The sequence below is a fragment of the Mustela nivalis genome (genome assembly GCF_964662115.1).
Source record: "Mustela nivalis genome assembly, chromosome: 2".
NCBI lineage: Eukaryota > Metazoa > Chordata > Mammalia > Carnivora > Mustelidae > Mustela > Mustela nivalis.
Genome location: NC_139021.1, coordinates 62,520,875 through 62,547,532, shown reverse-complemented (window position 1 = coordinate 62,547,532; position 26,658 = coordinate 62,520,875). Strand labels below are relative to the sequence as shown.

The 26,658-nt window shown below is 38.9% G+C and overlaps 1 protein-coding gene across 3 annotated transcripts in view; it reads left to right on the top strand.

Moving 5' to 3' along the window:
- The window catches only part of LOC309859927 (uncharacterized protein C8orf34 homolog), a 570,857-nt gene that overhangs the window by 373,925 nt on the left and 170,274 nt on the right, over positions 1–26,658 (top strand). The window lies entirely within an intron of this gene.

Sequence of the window (26,658 nt, the reverse complement as noted above, 5' to 3'; positions counted from 1 at the left end):
ATAAAATTTATTATTTTTTATGGGTAGAAACAAAGGCTTAGAAAATAGTGTATTTTGGGGCGCCTGGGTGGCTCAGTGGTTTAAGCCTCTACCTTTGGCACAGGTCATGATCTCAGGGTCTGGGATCGAGTCCCAGGTCAATCGAGTCCCACATCAGACTCTGCTCAGCAGGGAGCCTGCTTCCTCCTCTCTCTCTGCCTGTCTGCCTCTCTGTCTACTTGTGATATCTGTCAAATAAATAAATAAAATAAAAAATAAATAAAAAAAGAGTAAGCTTGTGTGACCAGAACCTTCCTCTATTTAAAAGTTCTTATGATAAAAAATATCTTCAAAAATATTCAATTGTGGATCCAAATGTTTCCTCTATTAGGAATAGTCTGTCTTTAAAACATGCCATCCCTAATGCTTTCATCTGTACTGTATTTCCTCCAACCTTCACTTGGTCAGTATTTGCCTCTTGCCCACAGACATTTTCCTGGAGATAGTCACTCTCCTAAGTGCCACACCAACCTCAGGAATCAGATCGACCAGGATATCAGAGTGTATGTTGCTGACAATGCTACCAAAGACATACAAATCTAGACACTAATTAAAGTAGTAAGGATTGGGAGGGAGACAAACCATAAGTGACTCTTAATCTCACAAAACAAACTGAGGGTTGCTGGGGGGAGGGGGTTTGGGAGAATGGGGTGGGATTATGGACACTGGGGAGGGTATGTGCTTTGGTGAGTGCTGTGAAGTGTGTAAACCTGGTGATTCACAGACCTGTACCCCTGGGGATAAAAATATATGTTTATGAAAAATAAAAAAATTTAAAAAAAAAGTAGTAAGGATAGATTTTAATCAGTAATAAACTATTGCAATAGAGTTTCCAGCATGAACTGAATTCAACTTCAATTTGTGCAGAGGTGACAGCATGTTTCAAAGGAAGAGAGAGGCAGTAAGAATGAGATTTGCCAGAGCTTGAGGAGAGTCAGGGAAATGGAAATTTACAAAAAATAGGAAGGGTGTTCATGTGAAACTCATTTGAGTTTGCTTATTGAAGTCGGACTTCTGTTCTTCCACAGAGACTGGGAGGCATGGGCTCTATCTTCAGATGTTGGCGGGAACAAACAGTAAATTCTTTTGGCAGCCTTGCACTTTCCTAGGAAGGAACTTAAGGGGGGCTACAACCACCATCCTGGAGATTCTGCTTTGACTATTAGAAAATATTTTTGTGTTTGTTCATATCTTCTAATGTGGGAGTGAGTTGGGGTGGATGCCATAGTTTGGGCTCAGAGTCTGCAGTTTTTGTAGGCCAAGGTTGAGGCCTGGTCAAGAAGAGGGCACAGGGGAGCCAGGCTAGAGTTTGGTCAAGAAGGGAATCTTGATCAATGACAGCCACACACACACACACATACATATGCACACACTACAGTCTCTGCCCTGTCTTCTTTGTCAACTGCTATAATCACTTTTGGAGTCCAAGGACAGAGGCCAAGGCCAAAAAGCAGCTAGATCCCAAATCAGGAGATTTTTCCAAGTTGCTTTTCTATCTCCTCTTCTAAATGTCATACATGAACTCTGAATCTCTTGGTACTTACCTTGACTCCCATTACTCATTTTGTCCTGCCCTTCCTTCCTTCTTTCCTTCCTTCCTTCCATCCCTCCTTCCTCTTCTTTCTTTCTTTCTTTCTTCTTCTCACAACCCTCCCCCTCTCCCTCCTCCTCCCTCCCTCCCCCCCCTCCTTCTTCTTCTTCTTGTTCTTCTTCTTCCTCTTCTTCATTTGTGTTTCTTAACACAGCTCCAGAATTATTGCCACAGTATGGCTTGAAATCCCCACACAAAAAGTGCTTCTAGAAAGGATCCTCACATTCCCCACTTTAAGACCACTACTATAGACAGATGGCTTTTGACTCCAATGCATGCCATGACTTCAGAGTGTCCCTTCCTGATAACACCTGCGTCTGGACATGGAAACTGACCCTTATGCTCAAAGATATCATAGATTAGTGGGAGAAATATACATATATACAGATAATTTAAAGAAAATATGGTAATGCACAATGATGAAAATATCTATAAGCTATACTACTATGGGAACACAAAAGAGCAGTTGGGAACCCATCTGAGATCTGGACTTGGATGAGAATGAGTTTTCAGGGGAGCAGAAAGTCAAAGAAGATTCTGGGGAGGAGGTAATACCTCAGCTGGATCCTGAAAGATGAGATAAAGTCAACTGAGCAACAAAAGCAAATAAGAGCATTTTGGTGTGAGCAATAGAATGAACCCAGTATAGAAGTCTGAGTGGGCAGAGTGTGCATGGAAATAGCAACAAATGCATACACATACAGTATGATAGATGTGCTAGAGCACGTACAGTAGGATATGATGTGACAGTTGGTGGGGCAGAGAAGTTGGCATGGATGCAGCTAGGGAAAACCACATGTTCCATCCAGGGGTCTTCATGTCTTGTTCTTCATCAGAATCACAGATACTTAATCCTACTCTCTGGGATTAAGATTCACTTGGTTTGAGGTAGAGCCCAGCATTTATTGAAAAGCTTTTTATTTGATGCTAATGAATAGCCAAGGGTGAGAGCCATTGCCAAAGAGAGTTACTAAGGATTTTCAGCAGTAGAGAGTAGAGCGACACTGACAGATAGATGTTAGGATAGCTTGCTCTAGCAGCTGTAGAGAACAGCAGAAGTAGGAGACATGAGGAATGGGCAAACCTAGAAATGGTGAAACCAGTTAGAAAGTTGTTGCAGGAGTTAAAAAAAAATAATAAAGTCTTACTTATATTTATTAAGACAAAAGGAAATTCAGGGTCTTACTGTAGCTGGTATACTCTGGAATCAAGGGAGCAGACAGAATCAAAACCTATTTGAGGACTAGAATTGTCAGCTTTTATGGAATTATTACACATACATAGAAAAGGACAATAAAGTATTGTCAAGAATGCCTCCCAGGTGTATGGCTTAGGTGTGGGGGTGGCTATAAGACAATAAAGGGAGCAATAGGGAGATCAGCTGTTGGAAATGATAGCTACAGTTTAGATAAGTTGAAGAGCAACTGCCTATTTGATCTGAAATGTCCAGAACATATTGAGGCCAAGTGCAAGGCTGAAGAAGCAGATTTGTCATGCATGTGCATATATGAGTTTATAAAAACTATAAAAAATGGGTCACATTGCCTGAGAGGAGCCAATGGATGCCTTTCTAAAAAACACCTAAGTTTAGGGGACAAGCAAAGAGACTGCAGGAAGGAGACAAGAAAGAACTATTGAGAAACGTAAGATATTAAAAAAAAAAAAAAAAAAAAAAAAAAAAAGCAAGGAGTGCCCATTACCAAGAGAATGGATAACTGTGATTTTCATACTATTTTCATGGTAAGTTTTCCCCATTTAGATTTAAATCTTTCATCTGACATTAGATGCACTATATTCCCTCCAAGATATACTTTCTTAACCAATGACTTGTTCTTCCTTTAACTTTTGGAAGGCCAGAAAAATGTTCATCTTGGGTAGAGACTCCAGGGATGAGATAGGCAGGGACTTTGACTATCTTCATGTGATGTCACTACAGAGTATTAAAAGAGACAGAGAAGGGAAATATCATGTAAGTGATTATTTTTCTACCTCCTTTAGAAAAAGAGGCCATCTCCACAGGCTTTTGAGGTGTTTGAGAATACCTCCCATGCAGCTCTATCTAACACTTACTGAACAATCCTTAATTGTCAAACACCCACTGTGTAATACCAGATTAGACTCTTCAGACTCTGCAGTAGTGGGACAGACTTATCCTTGCCTTCATGTATCTAGATGGCTACTGTGGGTACAGCACTGACAGATAGTCATTTACAATAGAGCGTAAGAGCACAGTACAGGGTGTTAAGACACCAAACCTGAGGAACGGCTAATCTACACCACAGATAAGCAATCTTGGGCTCTGGTTAATCTGGAATGTAAAGGAATAGAGGGCTTATTCAGGTGAAGTTGGGCAAGTGGAAGGGAGTTGGAGATAGTAATGGAGGAAGGGGTTGAAGGCTCTTTTGAGAGAACTGCGTGGGTAAATATCCAGAGATAAGGAAGAACATGGTGGATCAAGTGAAAACAATTGAGTATGGCTGGAATATAGGGGACACACAATATTGTCAAGTAATGCAGATGATAAATTGCTGCCATACTGTATAGAGCCAAACTATAAAGGGTATTATGAGATACATTACATTCAGTGGGCAGTGAGACACATGGAAGAGTTTTGAGCAGGTAAATGGTAAGCTTTGCATTTTAGAAAGGTGGTATTTGACTTCATTATGGGAAAATGGATCCTAAAGGGAAAATACTGAAGGCCAGGAGAATGGTTAGGATGCTGTTGCAATAGTCAACATGAGAGACAGGAAGTGCATGGATAGAAGAAGAATCTAAATGGGTAATGATTAAAGTCGAGTGGGAAGTGTTACAGGTAATGGTCAGATTTCCAGGCCAAACATCTGGTAGTGAAATATGTTTGGATTGAGGGTAAGATGTTGAGTTCAGTTGGGAACATGTAGAACTTAAAGAGACTGGGACACACCTGAGACTTTGAGCACCATCAACACAAAAATTATTAAAGAGCCCACTGTAGAAATCAGGGCAGTAGATGGCAACAGCCAATGAGAGTGGGTGCAATGAAAATAGAGGAGAGACTCATGAACACACCAGTGCTTAAAGGACTGGAAAAGTGATTTCAAGAGCAAAGATTTTATGTACACTGGATAGAGTGGGTGGCCTACACAATGTTTCTAGGAAGTAGAAGGTCAAAATCAATGCACTTCAAGGTCCCTAGTTCCTGTAAGCACAGCTGGATTTCAGGGGGGAGACAAGCATGGGCTCATTTGTTGAACAACCTTTAGTAGTCTAGTTTAATGAGGCTGTAGAAACTTCCTGTGGGTGGATAGATGGAAAAACAGCTGTGTGTGTGTGTGTGTGTGTGTGTGTGTGTGTGTGTGTGTGTAAGGAACATAGAGTTTCCCTTATTTAGAAAGAAAAACTAAGGCATTACCAATTTGCTGTCTCTCTAGTCACTGTGTGGAGACATCAACTTTGAAAATTCCTTTTCCTTTGGTTAATAGTGATTAAGAGACAACTAAAATCTTTAGGAAAAGCTTAAGAATTAGTCCAGCTGCAACATTTTTACCTTCTTCCCCCCCGCCCCCAAACTAATCACACATAAGCTTTTGGTTGATTTTAAGGAGGTTAACCACTGCCAGCTGCTGAACAGAGTCTTCAAAAGGCACTCCTTTGAGGGAGAGGAGGGAACATCTTTCCTCAGTCCTAGGGACAGAGCTCTTCCCTTGCTGCAAATTGTGGCTTGCTCACACTATAAATATTTGTTGGTTTCTCAACTTGCATTTGGCTCCCTTACCAGTGTTCTATTTTTTTTTTTTTTTTTTTAAGGTCTAGGATGGCTTCTTGTCTCTTTCAAGTTTGATGTTTATAGAACCCATCTCTGAAAGCCAACATAAGTGGCATTGGATATGAGTGGAAGCCATGATTTGGCCACTCCCCTCAGTATTAGAATAATTTAAAATGTGCCTGAGAAAATCCCTGAGTGTTTCATGTACAACAATAGTAACCCACTATTTAAAAAATCAGTAGTCTCACAGCAATTTTCTCCCAGAAAGTGCCTCGCTAATGGCAAGGAGAGTGACTGGATTTGTGGATGTGCAGTGTACATGGCTTCTCTGGGAAAATGGCCAATCTATAGTTTAAAAATGGAGTCTTTGAAAGAACTTACAACTCATCAGTTAGACTAGCATTTCCCAGTATAGTACAGTATTGTTGTGTCTGAAAGGCCCTTTATAAATCACAGGCATTTTCCTGAGTGACCAGCCCAAGGGTTACCACCTGGATTCTGAGTCAAAGGGGGAACTGTTGCACCAGTGGAAGTTTTATTACTGTATTTTGCAAAACTTTTTAGGTAAAGATAATGAGAATAAACAAGGAATATTCCTTGGAGCATCATCAACATCATACTGTCAGTGACTTAAATTAACCAGTGGAAATTTGTGCTTCATTGTGGAAAACAAATATGTATATATCTTAAGTAAGTTATGAACCAAGATTTTAGCATCTTTTATATACTCATTGTTTGAATTCCTTGCAAAATACCTTTTTTGGGGTCTGTGATAGGGGTCAGTATTATTCAACCTAATGTAGTTCTCCTCTTCCTCCTGGGTACTTGGGAAGATTTCCCAGCCCCCTGCAGCTAGGCAGGGTTATAGGACCAATTCTGACCAATGGGCCATCAGTGCAAGTGATGGAACATTAGCAGAGGTTTGAGTTCTCCACACTTCCTTTGGTGTGGTGATCCTATGTGTTATAAACAAAGATGGATTGAGTTGGCCATGTCTAACAATAACCCCCTGAGGTTAGGAGTTTGTTAAGCATAGTCTGGCTTATTTTGAATAACGTTAGATCAAATTCTCTACTTGCAGAAGATGATGGCTCCAAAATTTGCAGTAGACACTGCAGACATTCCTGAGTTTAGAGCAGGTATAACTGATCATGATCCTTGTAAAGAAACTACAAGTTGTACTTTGAGAAAAGGAGATTGTAGCCAGGTGCATTCATAAGACAAATTAAAATGTCCATCTAAAATAAGTCTTACCTTAACTTCTTTTTGTTTGTTTATGGTATCACAGATTTAACTCTTGTATACTTTAAGATATATGCAAGATAGCCATGTCATTTCATTTAAGATTATAGCTCCATCAGTCTTTCTGGGATTTTGGATTTAGATGACTCAAGGACCTCACGGTAGAATCAAGTTTCAGATGACAAATAAAGGAGTTAGCTTCCCAAGGCTATGAAGTGTATCAAGTACATTATCAAGTACAGAAGGGATATTACTTTTCCATAGGCAGATCCTAACCACAGACACCAGGGTTTATGAAACAGATTGTACAATTTCATGTGCATTACAGTTACTTCTTTTAGCACTACTTTTTATCTTTGGTGTTTTTTGTACTCAAACTGGAATTGTATGCCTTGGAAAACCCCTGTCACTGATAGTACTAAAAGTCATTGAAAAATTAAGTTTATAGAGGGAGTCTTTGCCAGTGATAGGCAGATTTGAACATAGCATTCATATTAGAAGAAATATTATTGTGCCAAGTAGACATCTGTTGAAGGAGGAAGGCAAGGACAGTGTATTGTAGTGATAAGATCATGTGGTTTGCTGTTAGGTATGTGTTTGAACACCTCCTGCATTCTTCAGAAGCTGTGCAAATTTAGGGGATATAACTGAACTCTCCCAGGGTCAATACGGTAATAACATTGCTGCTGCTGTGGCTACAGTGCTTCTCAGGGTCTTCTTCTGTGCCTTGTGTGCATTATGTCATTTAACCTTCACCATAGTTCAAAGAAGCTTAGAGTAGTTAAAGACCACACCTCCCCTCTTGTCATTGGTGTGGAGCTTCAGCTCTGTCCTAGTGTCCCTTAGTCCAGTGCTATAATCACTTTGTCAAGGGGCTTATTTATCTACAAAATAGTAGTAGCCACACTTAAATGAGGCAGGGAATTCAAGGTTAGCCTGCCAATGTGGTCTGGTTTTAGTGAGAGCTCTTTTCCCTGCATGCAGATGACCACCTTTCACCAAGTTTTGTGGAAGAGAGAAAGAGTTCTGGTATCTTATCTTCTTATAAGGACACTAAGCCCATCATGGCCTTATCAAAACTTAATCACCTTTCAAATGCGCCACCTCCAAATATTATCACATCAAAAGATCAGGCTTCAGCGTATGAATTTGGGGAGTAGGGAACACAAACATTCAGTCCATAACAGATAAAGTGCTAAATAATGGCAGTAATTACTATTTTTTTGATAGACACAATATTACTGCTACTCATCTTTAAGAAATAGCTGTAGAAATGTAGATGTCAGCTATGGAAATCTGGTCTTCGCAGTCTCTGAGGGCCTTGCAATTAGACGTGATCAGTGTAAAACATCTGATATCAGAAAACTGGAATTCAGTTTTAGTGCCATGTTTTGCAAAATAACCTACTTGACTGTAACTCCCTTTGTCATCTGTAGCAGCTGAACTACAGAATCAACATAAGATTGGAGCATGCAGGTCCAACTTCACTCAGTAAGGAACAACTTGTACTTGGCATTCTTCTAACCCAAGTCATTCTCAAAACTAACAGTGCCTACTGATTGCTCAGAGAGAGATTTTTAAAAAATCAGGCCTGGGATCCAATCCCAGAGCAATTAATTGGAATACCTACAGGGCGAAGCCAAGGCATGAGAGTTTGTGACTCTTCTCACATGATTTTTATATGCAACTAAGGCTGAGAAATACCACAACCTGAAAGTCTATGAACAATGATGTAGCTTATTAAAGAGATTTGAAGCCTCCATTGCTCTTTAAGCAGAAGTTAAGCATAACTATAATTCCTTCATGAGACAGATTTGTAGTTACACATAAAAAATTGTTTTTTTACGAGTTTTTATTTATAAAAATACTTCTATAAAAATACTATTTGTTTGTTAGTAATATATGTTGAGGCCTTGTTGCATATCAGCTGCTTCCCTGAGAGTTCCATATATTGTCTCATCTAATCTTCACAGCAACCCTAAAGGTAGCACTATGATTATCCTCATTTTATAGATGAGACAATGGAGATGAAAGGAGATTTGAGTTAACTCATCTGGGATGATGCAGCAGGTTTCAGGGCAGGTCTGTGAACCTCAAGACTCCAAAGGTCAGGCCTTTGCACTGTGCACCACCAGGATGAGGGTGTACGCTTTCCAGACCTATTATAACTTCATGAAGTTTAGTCACAGAAAGACTGTTGACTTGATGATTCTGGAAAACAACCTCTGAGAGTGTGTCATGCTGCTATTTACATAGGGCATATTTCTAGCATGTTGTGCCTCACCTGAAGTTACATACAGAGATGAGCAGATGGTCTCAGCCACTTGGTTTTAAGAAATTTCTGTAATGATGGTGTCTAACTCCTTTCTTAAGCTTGGCTCTTTTTTAAGGAAGCAGTCAAGAGTTTCATCTTCCTGGAAGAGAGGTTACCATATCTTATCATTTTAAAAATCTAACAGCTAGGCTCCAGGCAATGTGCTGATTTTTTATGTCAGAGGAGTTGATGACAAGAACAAATAAAAAAAGATATTAATCGTGATATTAATAGTCTTGGTATTAATTAAAAAGAAATACAATTAAATCAAAGATCCAGAGCTGCAAGGGATACCACTGTTTGTTCATGAGGTAAGCCAACTTTTCTTGGGAGCACCAAGAAATGAAACAGGTTGTGATGTTAAGAAAATTGTTCCAATGTCCATAAGCAGTTGAGTCTAGCCTGGCATCCTGAAAGATGGACCTCCACTAATTGTAAACACTGTAGCCTAGAGGAATTATGTCTCCAAAATATGTTGGGAGAGGCCTCTTTGGATATATTTAGTAAAAAAGAATAGCTACCCTCTTTTAGTACTTACTATGAGACAAACATGGTACTAAGTGTTTTACATGCACAGCATATTAGTCCATTATTTTCCTCCTCATGTGATGCATGAGGAGAGTGATATTTCATACTCAGAGACTTGGCCTATGCCAAGAAGTGGTGGAGCCAGGATTTGAACCCCAGTTGGCTGACGTGTGAAGCTAAGGATATAACTGTCATACTCAGCCTCGTCTTCATTGCTGTGTGTAAGTACATTGCCGTGTGTAAGTACATTGCCATGGCTACACAGAGTAAGTGATCAGATGTACAATAAACCAAGATGTGACCTCAGTTTTCCTGCCCCCCTCCTGGAAGAGACTACTACAACACTTTTTCCTTTGATGAGGCTGAATAGCATCGGATTAAAAGTCAAGATTTATGATTGTTCTCTGGTCTTTAGAGAATTCCTGGTCCTCTCCATTTCTTTAATTCAGGGTTTTCAATGACTTCAGATACATGTACATTTCAAGGCAGGCCAAAGTTGTGTAAAGTTGTATTCAAAGGCAAGCTATGGCTGAAAGGTACGGGACGTACCTCCCTGGAGACCAGGAGGCCAAATTCTTTGCCTGCAATCAAAAGCAAAGGATTTCCCATGTGGAGCCACAGCCAGGCAGCTTTGAACTCGGATGGTTCTAAAGAAAGAGATTATGATTAATCCTGGCACATCTCCCAACTTGGTACCTCATTCCCTGACATTTCTGGCTGCCTCTATCTAAGCATTTTTTTTTTTTCCTTGAAAACTGTGGTGAAATACTTAGGAGTTTTTGTTTCTAGGTTAATGCTACATTAGAAAAAACTTGTAAATGGGAAGGAGAGGGAATGACTTTCTGAGTTACTCGTATTATTCTGTTCTGTTTTATGTAACCTGCTCTGAGATGAACATCTTTGGCAAAAGCAGAATGAGCTCATAGAGTTTCCCTTTGATTATTTTTTAAAGTCGCATTTCAACAGAACAGATAATCTTTAGGGAGAAAAGAAATGTCTAGTATGTTCTGATCACAGATGTATGGGAAACACACCAAACTTGCTTTCACTGCAAGTTGAAGATCTTCATCTGCCAAGTTGATTGGTTCCAAAAGCAGGTTCCCTATTGCCTGCCAGCTTTCCTCTTCTGAGCCGACGGAAGCCAAAGCAACAGATTCATGGCATCAACACTGTATCTCTGCCTTGAAATCTTGCCGAGTGGAATGCAAGGGGATGAAAAGGAACAGAGGGAGCTTGAGTTGGTCTAAACTACATGGAAACCCTTGCCATGAAAATCAAACCAGATCCTTGTTGAGGGCTGAAGTCATTCATCAAATTCTCTTCCTGTTTTCCTTTTCATACTCTTTGTTTTGTTTGCCTGACCCTTTGACTTCATGGTTCTTATGGAATCGGAAGTAAAGCAATACCACAGAAGAAAGTGAGCTGAGCTTTGTGGTGTCCCTCACTGAGCCAAACCCAAGAAACACTGGAAATATCCATTGCCAATTTGAGCGTGTGAGATTTCCAGCCTGATAGCCAGACCAAAGAGGTTTGGAGTGATGTGTGGGCCTCCTCAATATAAACCATTGCAAGGTTTCTGTTTATTATTTCACTCATCTGTCAGCAACATTGACTTATTCGGTTAACCTTTCTTTCTTTTTTTTTTTTTTTTCCAGAGCCATTAAGTAAATATACTTCCAATAATCCAAAAGATATAGCTTTAAAAGTTGTGATATATTATACTAATTCTTCCCCTTCCAAGCAGATATCAGAGTTCAATCATAACCAGTCTGCATGTGTGATACTTCATTTGTTAAAGACCCTAAGGCTGGGGACGCCTGGGTGGCTCAGTTGGTTAAGCCACTGCCTTCAACTCTGGTCATGATCCCAGAGTCCTGGGATTGAGTCCCGCATCAAGCTCCTTGCTCGGTGTGGAGCCTGCTTCTCTCGCTGCCTTTGCCTGCCTCTCTGCCTGCTTGTGTGTACTCTCTCTCTCTCTGGCAAATAAAGAAAATCTTAAAAGAAAAAAAAAAAAAAAAGACCCTAATGCTGATATAAGGGCAGGGGCTAAAGATGTGTTACGGCTGTACTTGGATGGTGTGTTAGGAAATATTTCACAACCTGATCTCCCCTAATAAAAGGCCCTAATTTGTAGTGTATGCCTTCCATATAGTGTACTCTAACTACACCTGATCCCAAGCTTCAATGTGTTCTCACTGACCATGCAGTAAGAAAGAGATGTTTATAATAGGCCCTTGCCAAGTTCAGTGAACTGACTTCCAGAATACAACTTACACATTGCACCTGGCTTTTTCTTCTACAGCAGATGCATGGGGATGTTAGGCTCTTTGGCCTTCTAGTGGGCAAATTGGGAAGAGAACTGGGGGATGGGGGTAAGGCATGATGACTCCATGTTATCTCCATATTCATTGCCTGTAATATCATATACACACCCTGTGTTTTCTGGGTTAACACGTGTAGTTTATGGAAGCTTGAAGGAAAATCAAGATGTATGTTTCTAGTTCTCTTTTTGCATGTCTATTGAAAAGCTAAGGAATGGTTTCTAATGGGGAAATGAAAGTTGACCATTTGAAGTTAAACTGGGTCTAATTCCAATATCACTGATGAATATGGATTCTCAACAAGATCCTAGCAAACAGGATCCAACAGCACATTAAAAAGATTATCCACCATGACCAGGTGGGATTCATTCCTGGGCTACAAGGACAGTTCAACATTCGCAAATCAATCAATGTGATAGAACAAATTAATAAGAGAAGAGAGAACAACCACATGGTCCTCTCAATTGATGCAGAAAAAGCACTTGATAAAATCCAGCATTCGTTCCTGATTAAAATGCTTCAAAGTATAGGGATAGAGGGAACATTCCTGAATTTCATAAAATCTGTCTATGAAAGACCCACAGCAAATATCATCCTCAATAGGAAAAAGCCTACAGCCTTCCCGTTGAGATCAGGAACACAAAGATGCCCACTCTTACCACTCTTTTTCAACATAGTATTAGAAGTCCTAGCAACAGTAATCAGACAACAAAGAAATAAAAGGTATCCAAATTGGCAATGAAGAAGTCAAATTCTCTCTCTTCACAGATGACATGATTCTTTATCATGGAAAACCCAAAAGACTCTACTCCCAAACTACTAGAACTCATACAGCAGTTCTGCAACGTGGCAGGATACAAAGTCAATGTACAGAAATCAGTGGCTTTCTTATACACTAACAATGAAAATACAGAAAGGGAAGTTAGAGAATCAATTCCATTTAGTATAGCACCAAGAACCATAATATACCTGGGAATAAACCTAACCAAAAAGGAACTACAGAACACTCATGAAAGAAATTAAAGAAGACACAAAAAGATGGAAGACTATTCCATGCTCTTGGATCAGAAGAATAAAGATTGTTAAAATGTCTATACTGCCTAGAGCAATCTATACTTTTAATGCCATTCTGATCAAAATTCAACCGGTATTTTTCAAAGAGCTGGAGCAAATAATCCCAAAATTTGTATGGAATCAGAAGAGACCCCGAATCGCTAAGGAAATGTTGAAAAACAAAAATAAAACTGGGAGCATCATGTTACCTGATTTCAAGCTTTACTACAAAGCTGTGATCACCAAGACAGCATGGTACTGGCATAAAAACAGACATATAGACCAGTGGTCCAGATATGGACCCTCAACTCTATGGTCAAATAATCTTCGACAAAACAGGAAAAAATATACAGTAGAAAAAAGACAGTCTCTTCAATAAATGGTGCTGGGAAAACTGGACAGCTATATGTAGAAGAATGAAACTCGACCATTCTCTTACACCGTACACAAAGATAAACTCAAAATGGATAAAAGACCTCAACATGAGGCAGGAATCCATCAGAATCCTAGAGGAGAACATAGGCAGTAACCTCTTGGATATCAGCCACAGCAACTTCTTTCAAGATATGTCTCCAAAGGCAAAGGAAACAAAGTGAAAATGAACTTTTGGGACTTCATCAAGATCAAAAGCTTCTTCACAGCAAAGGAAACAGTCAAGAAAACAAAGAGGCAACCCACGGAATGGGAGAAGATATTTGTAAATGACAGTACAGACAAAAGGTTGATATCCAGGATCTATAATGAACTCCTGAAACTCAACACACAAAAAACAGACAATCATATAAAAAAATGGGCAGAGGATATGAACAGACACTTCTCCAATGAAGACATACAAATGGCTAACAGACACATGAAAAAATGTTCATCATCACTAGCCATCAGGGAGATTCAAATTAAAACCACATTAAGATATCACCTTACACCAGTTAGAATGGCCAAAATTAGCAAGACAGGAAATAACATGTGTTGGAGGGGATGTGGAGAAAGGGGAACCCTCTTACACTGTTGGTGGGAATGCAAGTTGGTGCAGCCACTTTGGAGAACAGTGTGGAGTTTCCTCAAGAAATTAAAAATAGAGCTTCCCTATGACCCTGCAATTGCACTACTAGGTATTTACCCCAAAGATACAGATGTAGTGAAAAGAAGGGCCATCTGTACCCCAATGTTTATAGCAGCAATGGCCATGGTCACCAAACTGTGGAAAGAACCAAGATGCCCTTCAATGGATGAATGGATAAGGAAGATGTGGTCCATTTAAACTATGGAGTATTATGCCTCCATCAGAAAGGATGAATACCCAACTTTTGTAGCAACATAGATGGGACTGGAAGAGATTATACTGAGTGAAATAAGTCAAGCAGAGAGAGTCAATTATCATATGGTTTACTTATTTGTGGAGCATAACAAATAGCATGGAGGACATGGGGAGATAGAGAGGAGAAGGGAGTTGGGGGAAATTGGAAGGGGAAATGAACCATGAGAGACTATGGACTCTGAAAAACAATCTGAGGGGTTTGAAGGGGCGGGAGGTGGGAGGTTGGGGGAACCAGGTGGTGGGTATTAGAGAGGGCACGGATTGCATGGAGCACTGGGTATGGTGCAAAAACTATGAATACTGTTAGGCTGAAAAGAAATAATAAAATAAATAAAATAAAATAAACTGGGTCTGATTTCTGATGTGCTCCCTAGTCCTGAGGGCAGGGGGAGGGAGCTGACTTAAAATTTCAATTTCATTCACCATGAGTCTGCAATCTTTCTCACCCCCATCTGAGACTACTCAAAGCAGCAGAAAGAATCTCACGGCCCATTTCTGAGTGACAGCACTAGGAGGCAATATTCTAGTTACTGAATGTACATTATTTCTAATCCTCTTTCAAACCCGTAAGGCAAAGATTATCTGCATTTTAGAAGTGAAACTGAACCCAGAGAAATTAAGTTGCTGAAGTTTGCAGTGATAGACATTACAATTTAGTTACAAAGAAATGGTATAAACACTTAAAAGGTTAAAGAGATAAATAATATCAAGGCACTAGAAATCTCATGCAGTAGTCATGATTAGTTTCCAAATAAATGGCTCTGACAGCTGTCATAGGAGCTCAAAGGAAAACAAAAAAATCAATGAGTGATACATACAGTGTTTCGGGGGAATACATTGAGGAATAATTTGGCAGACTCTAGAAAGAGAAAGACATTGATAAATCAAGGACAACCCAGAATGGATACAAAGGTGCTGTTCTCCCATGATTCATATGTAGAAGCCCTAGGGTGGGACCCTAATCCAATAGAACTCTTCTGCTTATAGAAAAGATACCAGGTTCTCTCTCTCTCATTCTCTCTCTCTGACGCAATGTGAAAGTAGCAAGTCAGAGTTCTCACCAGAAACTGAACCCTGTCAGAACCTTAACCTTGGACTTTCTAGCTTCCAGAACTGAGAAAATAGACATCTGTTGTTTAAGGAACACAATCCAAGGTGTTTTGTTATGGCACCCTGAGCTAAGACAATAGGAATCATGTAAATAAAAAAGAGGAGGAAAGGATGTAGAATTGGGGAGGGTATGTGCTATGGTGAGTGCTGTGAAGTGTGTAAGCCCGATGATTCACAGATATGTACCCCTGGGGCTAATAATACATTATATGTTAATTTAAAAAAAGTTTTTTTTTTTCTAATTGACATTTTGACTAGTAAGTAGATAACGTTGGAGTTTAATGTTTAGAAAACTATAGAGTGAAAAAGATGGAGAATAAACCAGGGTCAGGTTAAAAATGACATTGAATGCCTCTAAGAAATTAAAACTTTATCTTGTAGCAAATATGAATACATCTTAAGTTTCTGAACAGGACACAATATTTGGTAATAAAGCAGCACCTTAACAAGAATGATCCTCTAGGAATGATAAAGATGAATTTTACAGAGCAGAGAGACAGGTATAAGGTTGTTGTAATAATTCTTTCAGAGTTTGGAGCTAGACAAAAAAACAATTTTCAGTCTTTCTCAAAAGTAAGCTTTCTAACTCATCACATTCCTGGATCTGCCAGGAAACTCAGCAAATGCAGCAATTCTGTTTTATTTATTTGTTTTTCTCTCTCTCTCTTTTTTAAAGGTTTATTCATTTATTTGGGAGAGTGGTGCACATGAGCACCTGGGGTGGGGGGAGGGCAGATGGAAGGGGAGAGAGAAACCCAAGCCTACTCCACTCCAAGCCTGGAGCCCCGAGATCACAACCTGAGGGGAAACCTAGAGTCAGAGTCAGAGGCTTAACTGATTGCACCACCCAGGTGCCCCTCATTTATGCTTTTCTGACTCCAGTACATCATTTATCTGTTTTTTTTTAATAGTTCTACTTATTATTCACAACAAATATGTCACACAAACATGTCTTAAAACGTACTAAATGTCAAGCACTCTTCTAGAGGAACAAAACAGCAATACAGAACAAAGATTCCCTGTCCCATAAGCTTGTGTTCTAACAAAGAGAGACAGACAGCAATTATGCAGTCAAATGCTCTACCCCTGAGCTATACCCCCAAGACAGCAATTATGATACAAAAGGAGGCTATGACATATTTCAGAGGTTATACCATATAGAGTACACATAGTATATGATTCTATTATATGCCTCTGATATATATTAGAGTGCTTTTTCATAAGTTCTCGGGGGGAGGGGGGCGGAAATCAGAGCAAAATAAGGGAGATTGGGTAGTATCAGGAAAGTAGATGGCAGTTCAGTGGTCAAGGCAGGCCTTACTGAAAAGGTGACATCTAAGCAAAGACTTGAACCTGCATCTCATATTGTAAATCGATACCTCCTTTTCAAAGGAGAGTTCAAAAATAATCCATAAAAGAATAATTTCGGTGGTCAAGCATGCAATGATAAAAGCCTATACCAGTGTTGTGGTGGTAAAAAGAGATCCATGTAAGATATCTCTTACTAACCCCTTTTGCTTTTGCTCTCCATATTTAGAAAGGTGGCTGAGGTTCTAGACTTTGAGGAATGAGAAACTTACAGCTTCATTAACAAAGGTAAGGCTTTCAGTGAATGATGGTAGTGTACTTGTGAAATCTATGAAACCAACCCAAAAGAACAGAAAGAGAGAGAGACAGACAGACAGACAGACAGACAGAGAGAAGAAGGAAAAGAAAAAAAGAAAAAGAAATAAAAGAAAATTCTATTAGCAGTGAGGATGAAAAAAACTCTACTTCCCTAAACCATATTCTATGAAGAATATATGCCAAACATTCTGAAATTCAGATGAATTGAGGGCTGCTGAAAGCCAAAATAAATGAATATCTTCACATCTTGAATGAAGCATAAAATTCTCTAAAAATAAGTGAGAACCCTAAGGGAATGTGGGTGGACTGAAGTAATAAACATCCCATAGGATGGTAGGTTTCTTTGAAATCTGGGCTCCTATATGAGAGCAGTCTGGATTTGAATTGAAGTTAGGAAGAAATAGAAAATACTAGCTCCTGATCAAAGTCAATAGGGCATAAGTAAAATAAATTCAATAACCTAGCAAAAGATAAATAAGATGTTTTATTTTGAGCCACATCAACCTGCTTGGATAATCTGTTCACTTTGTACATGAACAGATTACGAACAGTACGGACAAATGTACGTCCAAGACATAGCATAAAAAAAAATGATGATAATGAAACACATCTCATTTAAAATTGCTGACAGCCACAGATTACTTCTGCTACTCTGTAAATTATTCCTGAACAAATAGTAAAAATAGAACTATACTCATTCAAAACTGATTAATAGTACTTCTAGCCAATGTAGGATAACAGGGACCAGATTTACCCTCCCAAATGAAAAAAATAAAATAAAATAAAACAGTGAGCAAAATATATGACATACTGGAATTCTATATGTTAGACATCAGGAAATGAAAGATAATGCTCAGAGTTAGGAAACAAATAAGGAAAAGCCTACCATTGTTCCAATTTACTACCTGGAGAATGTTTCCAGTTTCCAGACAATGGCACAGGAAGGGAAAACCCAAGCAAGATTTTCTCATTTCTCTGAATTGAGGTGACAGATCTGGGGAGTGTGGAAGGTTGAGGAAGCTTGAGTTCACAAGGAAGAAGACAGAGACAGAAAATTGGACAGAGAAAATTCCAGAGAATTCTAGAGCATTTCCTCCAAATCATCAACTGAGTATGATCACCACATGCATGTGAAGAAACTATACAAAATTAATAAAAGAACTGCTCTAGAGGGTTATGGGGGACAATACTTGGAGGTCCCACTTGGCTTAGAACATTTTCTGTTACTACCAGAGTACCAAGCCTTATAATTCACTGTATTAGGTAGACAAAAGGACTTTACCTGTATAGTGGGGCAAAATTAACACAAAACTGACTGCACTTTTGTCCTGTTCGTTAACGCTTAAAAGCAAGACTTGAAAAGATAAACTTATTTCCCAGTAACTTAATTATGTCCCAGGACAAAGTTTTGGAATATATATAGTGGTACAAATCATATCCAAGTCACATTAAATGCAAATGTCAAAAGAACTGATTTAAAAGTACTAGATTGCAGATTGGACAAAAATTGTACTACAACTATATGCTCCTTATAAGGGAGCATTTAAAATGTAAAAAGGTTAAAGGTAAAAGTTGGAAAAAGGTCCATCATGTGGACATTAATTTGAAAAATCCTGGTGAGGTTGTATTAATATGAGACAAATTTGCTTCTAGAGGGAATAAAATCACCAGTGATAAAGAAGAACACTTCCTAATGGCAAAGTGGTTAATTTATCTAGGGGACATAATGGTCAGTGTCAACGGACTTAATTAATAACAGCTCCATAATGCATCAAGTTAAAAAAAAAAATGGGGAGTTTTCAGTCAATATTTTTTGACCACTTTTTCCACCCTGCCCACTTTCTCTTCTTCTGGGACTCAGACGATTGTTAGATTTTTTTTTTTGAATCTTTTGTTATAGTGCTGTTGGTCCTGGAGGCACTGTTCAATAATTTTTCTTTCTATTTTTCTCTGCTTGTTCAGATAGGCTAATTTCTAATTCATTTTCCAGTTTACAGCTTCTTTCCTTTGTTGTCTCCATCCAGCTTTTGAGCCTACTCACTGATTTTTTTTTTTTTTTTAACTTTGGCTATGGTATTTTTCAGTTCAAAGCTTTCCATTGGATTGATCCTACAATTATAGAGAGAAGATTACATGTATTTTTGCTACACAGTCACACACATTATTGCAAATAGTTCTGATGTAGTAACTCTCCTGGTGTGATCCCAGATTAATGGAGACGGTCTCAGGGGCCTTGCTGGAGAGTCACACTGAAGCCGCACCCCAGACCTATGCGGTCAGGAATTCGGATGTTGGAACCCAGCTGTCTTGTTTTTAACAAGCCCTCTAGTGATTACCATCTAAGCTAAAGCTTGAGTCCATTCTTCCCAGAACTTGATTTCTAATATTTCCTTCCATACTCCTCCCCACCCATGTGCACATGCGTGCGCACGCGCGCGTCCCCACACACAAGCACACATGCACACCATGGCTTCTGCTGGACCTTAAGGGATGTCCACCTTACTGCCAGCCAGAACAACAGGCCTAGGTTGAAGTAGGAAGCTCTTTAATAAACAGTAAAACGGTTTGGCTGACACATAACGAGTAACGACAAATATGAGAGCTTTTATTCCTCACTCACCTACACTACTATTAGTAGTGCTCATAGTTCATGCTATGAACGATACGCTCAGGCTATGAACAATACAGAGATTTTTGAAGAAGCTGAATGAAAATCACCCTTCCTCCTCTGGCTGCTTCCTGCTCCCAAGTTCTGTGTGATTGGAGAAATCTGACAAGAGCATGAGCAGACAAAGTGCCAGAGTCAACTGACAAGAAACCTTGCCCATTGAGAGCAAAAATGCATGTGTTCACACCTACCCTCCTGTATAGACCTTGGAAATGCCCACCAAAGTATAAGTTCCAATACACAGAGTGTGCCGGCTCCTCAGAGCTTTTCCTCCCACCGGACCTGATACGGAAGAAAGAGGAAAGAATCCTGGTGTTCTTGCTGGGGATTTTTGCTGGTTCAGTCCCTCCCATGTGAGAAACCTAAGCTATTGCTCACTTCCTTAGCTTTTCACACCACAGATAGGAGTAAAGAGCTGGGTAGGGGGTGAGAACCGGGGGTGGGGGAATCCCAGAATCTTTAGGAAACCAAAATAGCCTGGTAAGCGATACTCCTTGTGGACATTTACTATAGCTTACTATGAATAAACTACTCTTCTTTGTGGCTTATACACATAACCTTTGGTATACTTATCTTTTTTTAACTATCCATTACCTAAATGTATTGCTAAACCCATTTTGCAGATGGGGAGACTGACACTAGGAAGTTAGAAATCGGTCCAGCATAGAGATGGAAGTAGAGCTATTAAAGAGAATCCAATAGCTGCTGCTTTTATAGCCAGTTTAGTGTTATAACTCAGCTCACATTAACCAGGGAAAGCAAACGATCAAAATAAGAGTTTCTTATTAAGGGCAGGTGGCAGTTTGAAAAATCTGATGACACTTGATAGGGGCACCTGGGTGGTTCAGATGGTTAGGCATCTGCCTTTGGCTCAGGTCATGATCTCCAGGTCCTGGGATCCAGCCCCATGTCAGGCTCCGGGCTGGCTCAGTGGAGGGCCTGCTTCACCCTCTCCCTCTGCCTCTCCCTTGCTTGTGTGCTCTGTCTCTTCTTTCTCTCAAACGAATAAATAAAATCTTAAAAAAAAAAAAAACTCAGTAGAAAAAATATTAGCAGCTGGAAACAGAGTCGCATAAGCTTTTATTTTATTTAGAATATCTTATTTCTCTTGGGCATTCTTTCACCCTTCTTCTCCTTACCAAGTTACCTCGGTAGTTACCTATTCTCTAGTTTTGTTTCTGTGGTCAGTCCGCAGGTAACCTGTAAGAAGACTCAGAGCTCTGTGAGAGAGACCTTTTGAATTTCCCTGCTTTTGTATTTCTAGTGTCCAGAATATACTAACTAATGATGTCTTGAGGTGTTAATGTTTTATATGAAAATTAGAGCTTCTTACAGAGTTTCTCTTCATAGGTAACCCCAGAAACAATTGTTTTCTCTGATGAGCCTAACCCAGTCACTGTATACTTAAGATTTCAGCTAGAATCAATATTAAGGCCCTTCTTGTTATAATTAATTGAACACAATGTCTGAGGCCTCAAACTTGCCTAACCTTCAATTCCCTTTATTGCCCTCGCTTTATTGCTTCTAGAACAACTATCTCTACGTGCTCCCCCAGTGGGAGTGCTCTCACATAATTTAGCTCTCCCTTCCCAGAACTCCAAGTGCTGAAAACTGGAAATGATCTTGTCTGGGGCATGTGAATATATGTGCTCATGAGAAATCAACCGAGCTGAGAATATCCACTCAGGCCATAACTTCAAATCCACTGTGTGCTAAGAAAAACAGGCTCCATGGTAGGGTGAAGCCTGCATATGCTAACAAAGCCATTGTTTTTCCAAATTTCTGATTCTTATCCAAGCAAACCCACTCTTTTCTAATATATTATGTTGTCATAAGAAATGTGCAGCATTACAATCTGGTTCATCTCTAAGTGTCTGTAGGGTCTTTGTTTCTCTGTCAATTCCTTGGCTTTTTCCTAGAAGTCAGACGGATATAAATACCCAAGGCAGAACTCCTTGGGAAATGCCTCCATGACCAGACTTGTGGGAAAGTTCAGGACCAGATGGTATTAAAGGAATTATGGTAATTGCCCTCAAATGCCCTTTAAACCCGACCAGCCTCCTGGAATACGAGAGGGATGGGATTTGTGTCCTAGCGCTCTTAAAGCCAGGTCTATACCTCGCGTTTTAGAAACACTGTGTGTGTGTGTGTGTGTGTGTGTGTGTGTGTGTGTGTGTGTGTGTGTTTGTTTCTGGTACTCAGAAAGCACAATTACTTCAGCACAAAATCTCTCCTCTCCTCTTGGCTTCTACCTGCCGTCATCCAATGAAACTTTATATATATATACATATATATATATCTTTGTAATTACGTAACTTATCTCTGAAAGGTCCTATGTTGCATTTTTGAAAGCTCTGTTACATAGGGGACTTAAAAGAAACTTTTTTATGGGATGTCTCTGCTACAATGCCAGACTGAAGACTTCTTTTTTAGGCAAGTAAGTTTTAAGTATTGCTTGGCTTTGTACACTTCCATTAACCCCTTCAACGACCATGGCAATATTACAATGAAGTTTCTTTTATCCCAGTAGGAACAAGGAAGTGGTGTTTTCTTACCAGAACTTAATCATGGAAGACTTATTCAAAGATGCAAATGGAGCAGATGATGCCTTTTGATCATGCATAGAAGTTCATCTCAGGTCCCTTAGCATCTTAGAAAGACAACAAACTTGCTACCCTGTTCAAGTGCAAAGTTTATGTGAATCTCAGGTAAAAAGAAAGGAAATTCGAAAGCGGTTTATGCTTTTACAGATCTACCTAAACAGGTCAGAAGAAAAGATCTACGAATAATCCAAGAAACCTAGGATGTGTTTCTCAGATGAGTGTGTCTTCACCAACTCTTCTGTTCTTCAACAGCTACCCATCTATATATCTGTTCCTACTTTCTCCTCTAGTATAGCCAATTGGTTAGAAAATTCTAATTAAATTCTTTAATATAGCTTTTCCCTTTGCACTTGACCTATCAACTTAGTCCCTGCCTTCCAATCTATCTTCTGAGGTATTTCCACAGCCTGCTTCCTGTTAGTGCTGATCCAAGTTCTCTTTTCATGGAGTTGCTAGTAACTTCTATCAAGCAAAACAATAACAACAACGACAACAACAACAACAGAACAAAACCAAAAAAAGCAAACAAACTAACCATGTTACTTCTGTAAGAAAACTCTTAGAAGCCTGTTGCCAATGTCTGTGGTGCATCTCAAATAAAAAAGCCTGTGTATCCCCAGAAACAAAAGCATGTGCCCAGAAAGTCTGTGACTCAAAGCCTGGGATGTCTTCCTGGAATGTCCGTTCAGCCAAAATTCAGCCCCCATGCATTGCCTACCCCTTGTGCCTCAGACACAATAAATGTTACTCAGTAAATTATAATCTCAAGTTTTTAAATTAAAAACCATAACATAAAGTTTAGAGATAAAACAAATGATTCTAGATAAGTTTGACTTTTTCATTGAGAAACAGAGGGGTACATGCTCAGACTCCCTCAAGCAATGAAGTGCACCTACTTTACTATCAGAAATACTTTGGAAAATCATAAAAACTCCAATTCCTTCACTGGGACCTCAAAGTTGTTCCAAACAAGACGTTACATTACATTTTCACTGCCATCTAGCAGCTTTACACAGCTATGCAGACGTCATACACACCCAAGACAACGTTTGTGCCATAGATATTAAATCTACTTTACATGAACTTCATCTTCCCTTTTACTATCTAACTCAATTTCATTCCTCAATTTTCATGTATCCCTTGCATGGAAACTTATTTTAATTCCTTCAATCAAATCTTTCTTGCATTTTTTTCTCACAGGAAAAAAAAACACAACTTTATCATGATTTTTCTGAAAATTTATGGCAGGAGAAAAGAAGACATATCTAGAATGGGGAGGAGGGAAGATCACTGGTATCCTTTGCAGTGTTCCTTTCTAGGTTATCTGTGCTTTTCACTGTCTCTGAACTATTTAAGACCAGTTGTAATGTGGGGTGCCTGGGTGGCACAGTTGGTTAAGCATCTGACTCTTGATTTAGGCTCAGGTCATGATCTCAGGAATGTAATCTCAGGGTCATGAGTTCGAACCCCAAGCCAGACTCTATACTCAGCATGGAGTCTGCTGGAGATTCTTTCTTCTTCTCCTTCTGCCCCTCCTGCTCTGCTCTCTCTTTCTCTCTCAAAAAAATTAATTTTTTTAAAAAAGACAAAACATAATGTAAATGATTCTTTTTGAGAAATGCAAATAAATTGGGTCCTAGTAGAATGCAATCGACTATTGTCCTGTGGATAAACCAGTTTGCACTGATTTATAGATTTGTTTTAGCATTTTTTATTGCTTACAGTTATATAGTTTTTTTTTTGAAAATTCTGCTCTGAACTGGTTGTAACATTTTACTGATTCCCTCATTAATGAATTTAATAAAATCTTTTACAGGTGTTCATCGTACATTTTTTGAGAGCCATTTGTTTTATCTTTTAAAAAATGTTATCCTTTAGTACGCATATTACCTTAGTATTATAGTTACCATCTGTTCCACTAAATTACAGTTTCCTGAGGAGTGGGTTGACAAGATAAGAACTCAATAAATGTTAAATAAATACAAAGAATAAATGCCCTATTTTTGTGCTTTTAGATGGGACCTGAAATAAGAAAAGTAGTAGCTCAGCTGTTGGTCACATTTTTAAAAGTATAGATAGAGTTCTCTTGAGAATCTGTTCAAAGTGTGGAACTTCTTACCAGAAAAATATGCATATGTATAGACAAACATAAAACAATGCATGTCATTTTAGTGGTTTAATGGTATTTCCACCCTCATTCTTCTTCCAAAAACTGGTTTAAATGCTGTGTCTTGCCAGCTTTGCAAAGTGAGCCATATTTTGAAACCCTCATCCTCAGTTGTATCTCTTCATCTAAGAAAAACAGTTCAACAAAAACAAAACAGAAGCTTCTGTCTCACTTTAAAACCAGTATTACAATAGTCATGATGACAAACACTATTCATGAGTTTACAGCAGAGAAATTTTCAAAAATTCCTATCCTCACCCAGTTCCTCCACAATTGCTTAAGACCAAATGACTAAATATGATTCAAGTGCATGGATAAACATGATACATGCCGAATATAGAGGTCATAAAAATATATGAGTAGCTACAGCTTTTGGAGAGGAATCAAATGACCCAGTGAGAAGAGACATTTGCCCTCTAAAGATGTCTCATTTTTTTAAGAAACATGTACACAGTTGTGGGAGATTATATTATCTGTTAAAGAAGAAAACAAGAGCCCAGCTAACTTAGAATACAGGCTCTGTTCACTGTTGTTGCCTCAGTATGATATTCTTGTTTATAAAGATGAACATGTCATATTCTAGGGATAGTGTCAACCAATACAATGGAATAGTTACCAGGAAGTTTAGTTCCTCACTCTTCTGATTGTCAAGGAGAATGTGAGTGTGCCTGGGTGTGCCTCTCTGCCTACTTGTGATCTCTCTCTCTGTCAAATAAATAAATAAAATCTTAAAAAAAAAAAAGGAGAATGTTAGGTCTTTGGGTATAGTGACATAGATGAGATTCATTTGTTTTGTTGGAAAAGAATTCTATACTGTTAGCTAGGATACAGTGTTACCTTTTATTTCCTTTGATTAAAATAAAATGAACATATAGATTGAACTTCATCCTGAGTGTGCATGGTAATATCATTTTCCTCGTTCATTTATCTGGATCATTTTCATTATTAACCTGGACTGTATCTGGGAGCTGAATTGAAGCAGTTCAAGGGTATGCTAAATGCTGTGGCTTTGCTTGGGGAAAACGCCCAGGAAACAAACACCATTTTAAAGCATTAGAAGACTATATTCCACTAAGAGTGGTTTCATATACTTGCTGCTATGACCCAATAGCAAAATCGATAGCTTTATTTTTTTTAAATATTTTATGTATTTATTTGACAGAGAGAGAGAGATCACAAGCAGGTAGAGAGACAGAGAGAGGGGGAAGCAGGCTCCCTGCTGAACAGAAAGCCCAATTCGGGGCTCGATCTCAGGACACTGGGATTATGACCTGAGCCAAAGGCAAAGGCTTTAACCCACTGAGCCACCCAGGCACCCCCAAAATCAATAGCTTTAGAGCTTATTAAATCACAAGTTTTTCTTAACTGAGTTTGAATCTGTCCAATCTCTTATTGAGTTCTGATTTAAATTGCTGTGCTCATGTCAATGACTATATTCAATGACAGAGTACAGAATTAGAAACCATTCACTTTTCAGTGCCTTTTAATACCTAGGGAGCCAATGAAAGGCTTTCCTTTCCAGATTATTTGCTGAAATTTTATAACCAAAATATAAATGAAGTAGTAGTACTTCTATTTATACACGTAAATGACCTATCAGAAATTTTATTTCTATTCCTCCTTTTCTCCCAAAATGCTGATGAGTTCAAGCAAAATCAATGAGAGATTTTCTTTTTTAACCTATGGAGGAAGGTAGAAGGCTGTTGTATGTATGTATTTTTCGATGCCTGGGACACCAGAGATAGTCACTTTGACAGTTAGCTGACTCTAAGTTTGGATCAGAGGTCAGTTTTTAATAAAAGATCTCATGAAACAGATATTCTTATAGTCATTCATTCTTTGTTCTTTTGTACCTCTTATTCCTCATATCCATCCTTTATCCACTTTTGGGGAGGCTGCCTTCCAAGTTAGGCTCTTTCCTCAACACTTTGGGAATTGTTGCAGTGGCCACAGTAATATATTCTTACTAGTTGAGTAACCAACCAACCATTTGCATCACTGACTTGTGTATTTAAGAGTTGAGCATGTTATCATCATTCTTGCCCCTTTGATCTTGAAGTATTCTTAGATTTCTAATTTCTGGCTTCATGTTATTTGTTACATGGGATTCCCAAGTATTTTATTAGCCTTTACCTATGTTCCCTTTTATATTTATTTTCTCAGCAACTTCTTCCAATCTTCTGTTTTCAACAAAATACCTTATATTTAGGGATTTCAACAATACCTTAGATTTAGATGCTTCTCAAAACTACAGTATTGGGGCGCCTGGGTGGCTCAGTTGGTTAAGCAGCTGCCTTCGGCTCAGGTCGTAAGAAACAAAAACAAAAAAAACC